The sequence below is a fragment of the Carcharodon carcharias genome, chromosome 13, assembly GCF_017639515.1.
Source record: "Carcharodon carcharias isolate sCarCar2 chromosome 13, sCarCar2.pri, whole genome shotgun sequence".
Taxonomy (NCBI): domain Eukaryota; kingdom Metazoa; phylum Chordata; class Chondrichthyes; order Lamniformes; family Lamnidae; genus Carcharodon; species Carcharodon carcharias.
In genome coordinates, this window is record NC_054479.1 from 25,595,716 (window position 1) to 25,608,140 (window position 12,425).

At 42.9% G+C, this 12,425-nt stretch overlaps 1 long non-coding RNA gene across 1 annotated transcript; it reads left to right on the forward strand.

Annotated features, from left to right (window-relative positions):
* Positions 1–792: 792 nt before the first annotated feature.
* On the forward strand, positions 793–10,568 carry LOC121285474. The gene is made up of 4 exons (XR_005944689.1): positions 793–969; positions 5,642–5,746; positions 7,202–7,341; positions 10,065–10,568. It is a non-coding gene; the product is annotated as an uncharacterized LOC121285474 (long non-coding RNA).
* The last annotated feature ends 1,857 nt before the right edge of the window (positions 10,569–12,425 follow it).

Genomic DNA, 12,425 nt, shown 5'->3' on the forward strand with positions numbered 1-12,425 from the left:
TTTTTTAATCTAATCAACTTGATAACTTGAGAGATTAAAACTCCTGCAGGAACTTGCAAGAAAATGGCGAAAGCAGATGAGCAGGCTGATGTCCCAGTGCGGTTACATTAGACAGTGAGGAGACCAAAAAAAAAACAGATTCAGAATGTAAACAGTGTCTGTAGCTTAGTCTCATTAAGCTAATTCACGAATAAATTATCATATTCAACAGCCTCATTTTTACTCCCAGTTAACAGGTCTTCGATGAGACTGGCAATTACAGGAATTTGACTTTATAGTGATACTCGATTGTGAGCCCATGCGTGTGGGGGGAGGGAATGGGGATAGTGTGAATATAAATAGGTGACGCATCCTGGACAGTGGGGAACGGGTAGGTATGGGTGGTGGAGCTGGTGGTGGCTTTATTCAGCTACATAGCGCTAGAAGCTCTGTGAAAAACAAAAACGACTTCTGGTGTGAGATGCAATTTAAATGTAACCTTTGACGTGACCCAGTACAGAGAAACAAAACTTTTTTCACGTTTACCTTATAGGCTCTTTGTGATTTCTTGTGGTTGTTTTGCCACCTAGGGCAATTTACTTTGGTGGGGGTGGGGTGGGGGGGGGTGAGGGAGGCGGTGGTGGGACTGCTGGAGGAGGCGTGCTAAGTGGAGTGCAGGAAGTGCTCTATCCGCAGGCATGGGAGGGAAGCATCATTAAGCTGGAAACTTCTGCCAAAACAATTTACTAATTAATTTCCACTTGATCGACAATTCCTTGTTTGCCCAGGCAGATCCTCTGGATACCAGCGAACAAGCAACAGCTCCATAAATAGCTGTAGGCAGTTGCTTGAATGGGAGACAGGGGATATATGTAACTGCATCTGAGGGCCCATTCAGATTGTGAACGCGATGATTGCTTGCAAAAATATTTCCTTCACACAAACCCCTGTTTGATCGTTTCATTTTATGTTCCCGGTATGATTTTAATGGTGAGTTCTTACGTTTTTTTTCATATCTGCCCCTTCTGCAAACTGCTGTCTGTGGCTGCACTGCTGTACTTCAGAGAGGGTCATATACACATTTTTTTTATTAACACAAGGACAGAAAGGCAGAGTAAAAGAGAAAGGAATTGGGATTGGAATGTCTCCAGTTTACTGCTCATGATCATCTCCACTCCACTCAAGTTACACCTTTCCAACGGTGCACTCCCATAATATATTTATATCTGTAACCCAACTAGCTTCTCCCACTTCATTCAACCAGTGTCATTTATCTACCTATCTAACCTATGTTACCAGTCTACTTTATCTGAGTTCTACATCAATCTGTTTATTTATCTATCCTGAATTATCAGCCCATCTGATCTACCTGCCTCATGCATTATCTTTCTGTCTATTCTATCACCCATCTAACTTTTCTGTTTTATTTAAGTTATCACTCAATCTGTCTTTATTCTAAATCATTATTCCGGCTTATCTGTCAACCCGTTTTACTTAAGTTAGTCTAACTTACCCAAATTATCCCTCTGTATGACATTAAATGTCATATCTTATCTAGGTTCTCATTCTGCCGAACTTCCTACTTATATCTGCCTATCTTAAATTATCAATCTACTATTTTTGATTCATCTTTTCGGAGTACCTGTAATCAGTTTATCTAAAATCAACCCATCTTCCTGATGATCTATCAGTGATCTACATGTTGTTGTACCTTATCTAAGTTACTCACCTGTCTGTATTTTATCTCATCCTATTGCTGTTAATCTACGGTGCAATCTGTCTGAATGACAGTTTGTCCATGTATTTATTAGCTGACTGACTTCCTGTTTACACGCAGTATATTTGAATTTATTTCGGCCCCTGTCCATCATCTTTCTGCATCTCTATTAATTCATGTTTCATCCATCTATTCAGCAGGAGGCACTGCTCTATAAACAAACACGAAGGGAGTGCTGACAGAGGAAATAAATATTAGGGAGCAACTGATTAGCATTTGATCTCAGCTGGGCTCTGTGAGTGGAGCTGTGGAATGCCTGGCTGTCTTTAACACTGAATAATTTGATTAGATCAGAGGCTTGCCTGCTGCTCATGCAGAGATAACCCGAGCAGTGTTACTGAGGCTCTTTCAGATGCTAAAATATATCACTTAATCAACTCCACCATTTCAATTTAGCACAGTTGTTGCATTGCATGGATGATAAGGTTTTAAGGACCCCACAGATTGCCAACGACTCCACAAAGGTCCACTTTCCACGGTTTGACGGCTTTGCCTGCCAGTTTGATCCAAACCATAAGACCATAAGACCATAAGACATAGGAGCAGAAATTAGGCCATTCGGCCCATCAAGTCTGTTCCGCCATTCAATCATGGCTGCTAAGTTTCTCAACCTCATTCTCCCGCCTTCTTCCTGTAACCTTTGATCCCCTTACTAATCAAGAACCTATCTATCTCAGTCTTAAATACACTCAATGACCTAGCCTCCACAGCCTTCTGCAGCAATGAATTCCATAGATTCACCACTCTCTGGCTAAAGAAGTTTCTCCTCATCTCTGTTCTAAAAGGTCTTCCCTTTACTCTGAGGCTGTGCCCTCGGGTCCTAGTCTCTCCTACTAATGGAAACATCTTCAACGTCCACTCTATCCAGGCCTTTCAGTATTCTGTAAGTTTAAATCAGAACCCCCCTCATCCTTCTAAACTCCATCAAGTATAGACCCAGAGTCCTCAAACGTTTCTCATATGTTAAGCCTTTAATTCCTGGGATCGTTCTCGTGAACCTCCTCTGGACCCTCTCCAGGGCCAGAACATCTTTCCTGAGATACGGGGCCCAAAATTGCTCACAATGTTCTAAATGTGGTCTGGCCAGAGCCTTATAAAGCCTCAGCAGCACATCCCTGCTTTTATATTCCAGTCCTCTTAAAATAAATGCCAACATTGCATTTGCCTTTCTAACTACCACGTCAACCTGCAAGTTAACCTTAAGAGAATCCTGGACTAGGACTCCCAAATCCCTTTGCACTCCAGATTTCTGAATTCTCTCCCCATTTAGAAAATAGTCTATGCCTCTATTCTTCTTACCAAAGTGCATGACCTCACACTTGCCCACGATGTATTCCATCTGCCACTTCTTTGCCCATTCTCCTAACCTGTCCAAATCCTTCTGCAGCCTCCCCGCTTCCTCAATACTACCTGTCCCTCCACCTATCTTTGTATCATCTGCAAACTTAGCCAGGATGCCCTCAGTTCCTTCATCTAGATCATTAATGTATAAAGTGAAAAGTTGTGGTCCCAACTCTGACCTCTGCGGAACTCCACTAGTCACCGGCTGCCTTCCTGAGAACCCTTATCCCCACTCTCTGCCTCCTGCCAGACAGCCAATCTTCTATCCATGCTAATACCTTGCCTCTAACACCATGGGCTCTTATCTTACTGAGCAGCCTCCTGTGCGGCGCCTTGTCAAAAGCCTTCTGGAAGTTCAAGTAGATAACATCCATTGGCTCTCCTTTGTCTAACCTTCTCGTTACCTCCTCAAAGAATTCTAACGGATTTGTCAGGCATGACCTCCCCTTGATGAAATCATGCTGACTTTGCCCGATTTTACCATGCACTTCCAAGTATTCTCAAATCTCATCCTTAATAATGGACTCTAAAATCTTACCAACGACCGAGGTCAGGCTAATCGGCCTGTAATTTCCTGTCTTTTGCCTCACTCCCTTCTTAAACAGGGGGGTTACATTAGCGATTTTCCAGTCCTCCGGGACCCTCCCTGACTCCAGTGATTCCTGAAAGATCACTACTGACGCCTCCACTATCTCTTCAGCTATCTCCTTCAGAACTCTGGGGTGTAATCCATCTGGTCCAGGTGATTTATCCACCTTCAGACCTTTCAGTTTTCCTAGCACCTTCTCCTTGGTAATGGCCACCATACTCACCTCTGCCCCCCGACTCTCTTGAACTTTGGGGATGTTACTCGTGTCTTTCACCGTGAAGACTGATGCAAAGAACCTATTCAGTTCCTCCGCCATTTCTTTGTTCCCCACTACTACTTCTCCAGCGTCATTTTCCAGCGGCACAATCTCCACTTTTGCCTCTCTCTTACCCTTTATATATCTAAAAAAAACTCTTGCAATCTTCTTTTATATTACTGGCTAGTTTACCCTCATATTTAATCTTCTCCCTCCTTATTTCTTTTTTAGTTGTCCTCTGTTGGTCTTTGTAGGCTTCCCAATCCCCTGGTTTCCCATTGCTCTAACCCTAATTCGCCAGTCTCAATGATCCGAGAATATCTCAGCACTGCCCACCCCCACCCTCCCACTATGAATGCTCCTACCAGTGTTAATTCAGTTTAATCCGGTTCACAATAAGAGTGCTCCAAAGGGCATTGTGTGTATCAAACTGCTGTGCAAACAACTCTGCTCAGAGAGCACGAGAGAGACCTTGGTGCTTGCATTCCAGGGCATGTTGCAACTCAGTAAACAAGCACTAGCAATGTCATTTTCATCTCCAACCACCAACCATTGAACAAATAGGAGCAAAAAAAGTAAGCATCGGGGCATGTCGGAGAAAGAGGATGCCGGTGTCTATGGCAGCTTGGGCTGCCTGGGCAGCATCTTTCGGCACTTTCACCATGTATGTGCGCCACTGGTGGAAAGAAATGCAGAGGCCGATTTTCCCCTGCTGGTGCAAAACACATTTCAAAGGCTTAAAAACTGGTCCAAATCCACCCTGAAGCTGCAATGTGCAAATAACACTCAAATTTCCTGGGTCTGCTCACTTGCTTGGTTATTCACAGATTTATCTGTGCAGTGGCGGGAGCAGAAAATGTGTGTACATGTTAAATCGAAAGGGGTTGTGGCAATTAAGCAGAAATATTAGAATGGGAGAAACCTTTTCAGAAAGTCTCCGCTGGTATCAGCCCAGCAGCAGACTTTTCCAAGATTTCCAAGGGGATAGGGAATTAAGAGGTGATACAAGATAAAGTGAAAAGAGACCCTAAGTGAAAGTTTGAGGCTCCATCATTGGTTGTGCAGGCCTTATGGTGCATATTAGCAATAAATTTCCTTACAGCCAATGTCATATCTTCACATCAGGCTCTTTCATGTGAACACATCACTGCAGCTGTCAGGCGATTGGATAATACTTGCAAATAGTTTAAATTTGTGGCCAATCAGACATTACTGCTTGATTATCACCCTGACATGTCTTATTTCATGAAAAGGCAACTTAGGACTAAAATGCTGTATTGGAGTGCATTTGAAGAACCATCTAGCTTGATGTTTATCAGTTATTGACACACGGTTGCATCATTGAACTCACTGGCATGACCCTCCTACAGAGTTGGAGTCTCCACATCTGCCAAAGTAAGCTTCACTATCTTCATCTTTGGATGTCGGTGGGTGTAATCCTTGATGCTGCCATTGATGAACCCATCCAGATGTTGCTGCTGCCCTTTTAATGAGTATTCTGGAGGGTAGGCAATGATCACCAAAGCAATGCAAAATATTTACAACCACTGATTCCATGACCGATTAACCAATTCATTTCTATTGAAGCTCATTTCCTACATTTCCAACATTTCTATAATTCAAAAATACTCTATTGGTCGTGAAGTGCTTTGGGATGTCTGGAGGTTGTGCTATATTAATGCAAGCTCTTTATTCACAGGGAGTTGACTGGCTAACTGAAATGTCCGCATTCAATTTTGCAAATTAACTGCAAAGAATATTCCATGGAACTCAAGGAAGCTAAGGCCGGATTTTGGCAACCAAGGTGGGTAGCTCGAGTCGAGAAATTGCCTTGGTAAAAAGTACCCTGAACCACAATTGGGGTCGGGGTTGGGGTGTGTGGGGGGTGGGGCGGGTGAGGTGGTGGCGGGGGGGGCATTGAGCGCGGATTACGGAGGTGCTGCTGGTGAGTATGAAGCTGGGGTCACTGGCCTTGAAAGCAGAATGTAGGCAGCCATGGGGATGGATGAGTGTTGAGGTTGGCTGCTTAGAAGGCAGTTGTTTGAGAAGCTATTAGGACTTATAGACCTCACCCTTTACACTGTCTCGCCACCACCCCCCCCCCAAACCCCATGCCAACTCAATACCAACTCATGCCACCCACCTCACATGGCTCCTCATACCCTCCAGGCCAACTCATGCCCCCACCCACTGCCCATGGCTCCTCAAACACTCCATACCACCTCCATAGCCACTCACCAAGTATTCACTATGAACAGACCTCAGGAGCCATATGGAGATGAAAGATATTAAATTTCTAACAATCTGATACAGTTCTCACTCCTGCACACTTGATAGTGTTATGATCTTGGAACAGACCCCCTATTTTTTTGGTACGATCTGGTTAGGGATCAGTAACTTTTTGTTTAAAGTTTGTGATCCAAGACACTTGCAAAAAAAAAGAGCCTCAAGATTCAATGGTTTTTGAACAAACAAAATAAGCTTTACTCTACGAGGTCAAAAAGATAAAATAATTTACAATATCTTTCTTATATTCTAACATTCAGCTTTAATATGAAGTACAGCAAACTGTGGTCAAACACACTACACCACACAATAAATGGCAAATGCAACCAAGACAGATCCCATGGATTTCTCAGCACCCACCCAGACCTAAGTAAACACTGTGTTAGCCAATCTCATTGAAACTCTGGGATTTGCATGGGATTCTAATCTTCACCTTCAAAGATCTAGCCTTGGGATTCTCTCCATAATTTGCTCTGACTTGGACAGCCTCAACTGCCCACCTTGGCCCATCTTGCAGGGTTTCAATCTCATTTCCAGAGACTTGTTTCCCTGGATTCAGAAGTCTATACTCCAGCACCAACTCACAAACACAACTTCAGCTCTTCAGTTGCATTGAACAGAACACTACTGATCCAAATGGCCACCTTTGCCCCCAGTGGCCTGTAGCATGGAATCACCAACCTCCTGCTGCCTTCTGAGATCTCCAGGGCTTCTCCCAAAGCCTATAGCACTTTTACTATTTAGTGCCTCTTTCCTTGCTCCTCTCCTCAGTGGTTCCTTCTGGTGGCTCCTTCTGTGGTTCTTTCTCTTTCTCTGAGAAGTCTCCCTGTCCTCACTTGCTGGGTTCCCTCTTTGGCTTCCCTTTTTTTGACCTTTCCCTCTCCCCTCTCCCTGCTCCCTATCTGGGACTCTTCTCAATATGACAGTCCACTCCTTGCTCCCTTGATTTCTTTGTGGTTTCTTTTTCACACAGATGCACTGGGCCCTTGTCCTTGGCCCAAGGAGCTCCAAACACTGGATTGCGCATACACCACCCACTTCCGGTCTGCATATAATTGGAAACTCCCAGGACATGCTGAGACCTGTAGTTCCAGGACCCCGCTCGACAACAAGGTAAGTCAGGATTCCTAACAATAGTGAAAAAACTTCCATTGCCGAAATTTATCTGAAGCTTTTAAATCTCCTCTAATGGTTAATCTCTTATAAAAACAAACTTCTATTAAGACCTCACATCAAAAACAGCTAATCCTTTAATAGCCTCTTTAAACTGTCAATCAAACTGTGAACTCAGAACCCTTTGCTGAGATAATTGTAGCTTTTGAAACTCAGCCAAACATTCATTATGACATAATGATGGCCTATAAGAACATAAGAAATAGGAAAAGGAGTAGACCATTCAGCCGCTCAAGTCTGCTCCACCATTCAATAAGATCTTCTTTGAGGTAATGTCAAAAAATAACTCTATAGAAGCTGCATGACCAGATGCTATTGTTTTTCCTAGACTGCAGCAGATGGCTTATCAATCAAAGCAGTCCAGCAAAGATGTTTTAACTCTCAGTAACAGCTGCAGCCTGTATTTTTTTAATGTTTAAAGATCAGGGGATTTAAAGGTGTTTCAGGTCATGACAGTTATATGGAAATCATCAGTACTTCAAGAACATTTATGCCTATTCCATCCATTTGTGACTCCCACACTGCAGGGAAAGGTCCTTGCAATAACCAAAGTGGGGTCTGTTTTAACTCAGCACTAAGTTCAGAAGGTCAAAATATCACCTGTGTGAATCACGCTCTGTCCCCTTCCGCCTACCGGCAAAAATGAGATCTGTTGGAAATGGGGGCAGGCTTCTGCACCTGGGTCCCTCCCACCATTTTTAAAGGCCTGAGAAGTCTTCCCAACTCCATGAAAAACTGCCTCATCTACCTATTTAGGTATATGTTACAAGCGGCTTTTAAATTGGGTTAGTGTACTAATATACACAAATGGTGTGTATTACATTGCTAAAGACAACCTCAAAGTAAGCTAGTATATATATTTCACCTCTTTTCTATTTTTACTTAGTTCTGTTGAAGAGTCATACAGACTCGAAAAGTCAACTGTGTATCTTTCCGTAGTTGCTGCCAGATCTGCTGAGTTTTTCCAGGTATTTTTATTTTGGATTTCCAGCATCCGCAGTTTTTTGCTTTTAAGCTTATTTTGAGGTTGCTGCCAATTATTTGAAGCCCATGTTTTCGAGACCTGTGACATGATCATGCCAGTAAAGTCAACAGATAAAGGTCCCAATGAATCTCTTCTCCAGCCATCCAGAAAAGCTTGCCTCACTGTAGCCCCTCATGTCCTACATCAGGACCTCCAGATAAGAGTGGGAGACCTGGGGAGAAGTCTTCCCAAGTCTCCTCTTCATTGCTTTGGTAGCTGCAGCCTCAAATATCCAAGTCCTGGTGACTCCTTGTAACCAATGCAATGATCCATTTAATTAGAAATCCCTCCTTTGACAGAACAGATGCATCATCAAATCCACCTTTCCTAATTGATCATGTAACCCGGAGGCACAGTGCTAATCCCATTGGTTAAAGAGACACAGCTAAACCAACCTGTTAGTTGGATTCCCAAGCCAAAAATGATTTTGCCATTCCAGAGATCCTGCCCCTAGATTTTAAAATTCTCATCCTTGTTTTCAAATCCCTCCATAGCCCCACCCGTCCTTATCTCTGTAATCTCCTCCAATTCCGTAACCCTCCAAGGTATCTGCCTTCCTCCACTTCTGGCCTTCTTCACATATCTCATTTTCTTCAGTCCATCATTGGTGCTTTGTATTCAGCTCTGGGCCCTATAGCTCTGGAATTCCCTGCCTAAAGCTTTTTGCCTCTCTACCATGCTCTATCCTCCTTTAAGGTGCTCCTCAAAACCTACCTCTTTGACCAAACTTTTGATCACCTAACCTAATATCACCTTAGGTAGCTTATCTCAAAGTTTGATGACACTTCTGTGAAGTTCCTTAGGGAATTTTACTACATTAAAGACACTATATAAATACTGTTGTCTGGATGGTAGATAAATCCCAAATCAAAGCGCTATGATTTATTGGTATCAACAACAACTTGCATTTATGTATCAAGAAAAAAACAGACATACAAAATTGTTGGAGATACTGGTTTAAACTTTATAAGTGGCTCAAGGCTCCATGATATGAAGCGGTGTAGCCCACAAAACAAGAACTTGGATAGCCCTGCCTTAGGGGATATTTGCAGCAGTTCAATGATCATAACACTTTGGATTGCATGAAGCAGCCTGCATGATGACTGGAAAATGCTTGTTAAATAAAAGCTCCCTCCTCCTGCTTCCCCAACTCTCACCCATTCCCCTTCCCAGGTCATGCTACAAATTCTGCTTATTGTAAAATCACAGTGCATACATTTGTCAGTCACCAACACTTAGAGTGTAAGGTAACACACTGCTGTATCAGCAACAAGGATCTTACATGTGACAGTGTTAACTGTCATACTCATCCATTTGTAGGGAAACAGATGACAGATGGACTACATCTGACTGAGAAACTCAATGAACCTTCCTCTTTGCACTCATTGAATAATCCCCTCCCTGATCCATCTGCAGATCCTGTGTTTTGCCAGGGAACCAAACGCTCACCCACAGGCTCACTTCATAGTGGTAATAAACTTCAAACCCGCAATAAATGTAGTCTCACTCCTGACTCAAAAGGATGTGGTTTCTGGTCCTACTCCATGACTTGAGCACCTAATCTAGGCTGGCAATACAGTGCAGGTAGTTTTGGAAGTACTGCCCCTTGGGTTAATGAAGTCTTCTCTGTTTGTTCCAGTGGTTCAGATAAATATTACAGATCCCACTTGGCACCATGTGGAAAAAAAAACACAGAGATGATCCTAGCCACCTCCATACCAAAACCGCACGGCACCTTGCTGTGGGCAAAATGGCAGCTTCATTTTCTACGAGAGAACAGTCACAATGCTTCAAATGAATTCACTGCGGAAGAAGCAGTTGGAGACAGTTCTGAGCAGTGCTATAAAAATTAAAGTTGTTCTTTCACTCCTTCCCTGCAATTTTAGCAAATAGTTTCAACTTTATGGGGATAAACAAAACACAATCACAATGGAAATAAAAAAAATATGATTCTGACAGAATCATCTCCAGAATACATCACCGCTTAGTGTCTTTGATAAGCAGAATCACTTAATTTTGGGGTAAAAAAAAATTACCTCCTTTATTGATATGTTAAAACTCAGCTGTCAAGCTTGGCTGTGCTACATCTGATCGGTGAGTGTTGGGTGCAGTTGTTTTTAACTTGTTAGACACACACTAGATTGCAATCATAAATAAATGATTTGCTGTCTCTTCATATTCTGGTTTGTTGCTTTTAAAGGAAATATGTCATAAAAAATCGCACATCTCCAAAGGCAGAGTAACTGTTAAATTATCATAATCTTACCTTTCCATTCGCTACATAATAGACAGCTAAATTAGATTTTCCATACTGAATGCACATGTGGGCTGTTCCCCGGGGCCTGCCATGTTTTTTTTAAACAGAGCCTACACCTCCTTACTGGGTTAACCTGTAAAAATAAAAAAGCTTTCCTTGTTGATTAGCTGCCCCAATTAAGCCTGCTATATTCACCACCGCCCCCACCTCCAACACTCACTGCATTTCCAACTTTTCTTTGATCAGTTTTGCCTCCTTCTTTGTTAAGGGGGCTAACACCTTGCTGATATATGGCACCATAGACACAGGCTGGCCTCTGGTACTTTAGACAAGTGCCCAGTCTTTGTATGAGAATTTACAGATACAGTAGGTTTTATAAGCTGCTTGACCATACAAGGATATCACAGCAAAGCCCAATCTCACCAACTCTGCACACACACGTTTTCTCCAGGATCAACAACTTGTTTTTGTATAATGTCTTAAAGTAGTGAAAAATTCCAAGGTGCTTTGCAAGCTGGCTGGGATGCTTGGACACTGAGCAAGAGTCACGGGAGTTGATTGAAGACTCAGGGCTGTATTTTCTGGCCCCACCCACCACCCGGTTTGTCCGGTCCCACCGAAAGGCAATGGACTTTTGGCTGGGCCACCGAATCTTCCGTGGCAGGTCCGGCCACGATGATGCCGGAAAATCCTGGCCTCAGTCCAAAAGGTCGGTTTTGTGAAAGCTTTTGAAGGAAGGGAGAGGTAGCACGGCTGAGCGATTTTGAAGGGGAATTCCCAAGGCACAGTGGCTTGGTTCCTGAAACATCTGCTTCCACTGTGGGACAGGAACCATGATGGAATCCCCAGCCCCGAGCTCCAAGGGGCACATATGCCAATTGTAGCACCTCAACCGCTGCTCGACCACTCCTTTTGTTTTGAACAAGCTCATTTGTAAGCCTTTGACAGCTACTCAAGCAAGATATCATGCTAACTCACTGGGATTAGTGAGGACTCTTTCTTCAGGCACTTTTGTAGGTGCAGAGATCATTCTCATGTTAGGACCTCGATGATCTGCTAATGTAATTGTTTGACAAGTTCAATACTTCAGGCCTGCCTGAAGAGACATTCCTAACAGGACCTCATTCTTAAAGAACAGCCCACATCCATTAGCGGGTATTACAGTTTTACACTGCTTGTTGAGGGAAGAATCTGGTACTTAAGATCACATTCTTGAATCTCCCTCATACACTATCAAACCGACAGAGAGACTACACTCTTGAAAAGCACCTTTCATAAGCTATTAGAATGACATCAGAAACCTGGCTTGCTTAACTTTAAACAAAAATAATGGCGGTTAGCATGCAAATAGAACTACATAGGTCAGGAATGGACCCTGGGTTTATCCATGACACATGACACAGTAGAACAAATCAGGGGAAAAAATCATGTTTGATTATGGATGTTCCTATGTAATTTTAATTATGTTAATTCAGAACAAATTCTAGACAGACCTGGGACCTTTCCAATCTAAAAGTAGGGTGTAAGGAGGGGATGCATAATAGGCTTAGAGTCAAAAGAGCTGAGAGTTTGCGGAGGGATTTTAGGGGGTAAACGAGATAAGAGAGGGGAAGCCATGAAGGGAATTATTATTTTAGTTGAGATGTTTGCTTTATTGCTGATGAAAATTCATTGAACCTTTGATAACTGGCATCTCTACATCATAAGACAATGAAAGAAGCAAAAATAATTGGTACAAAGTTT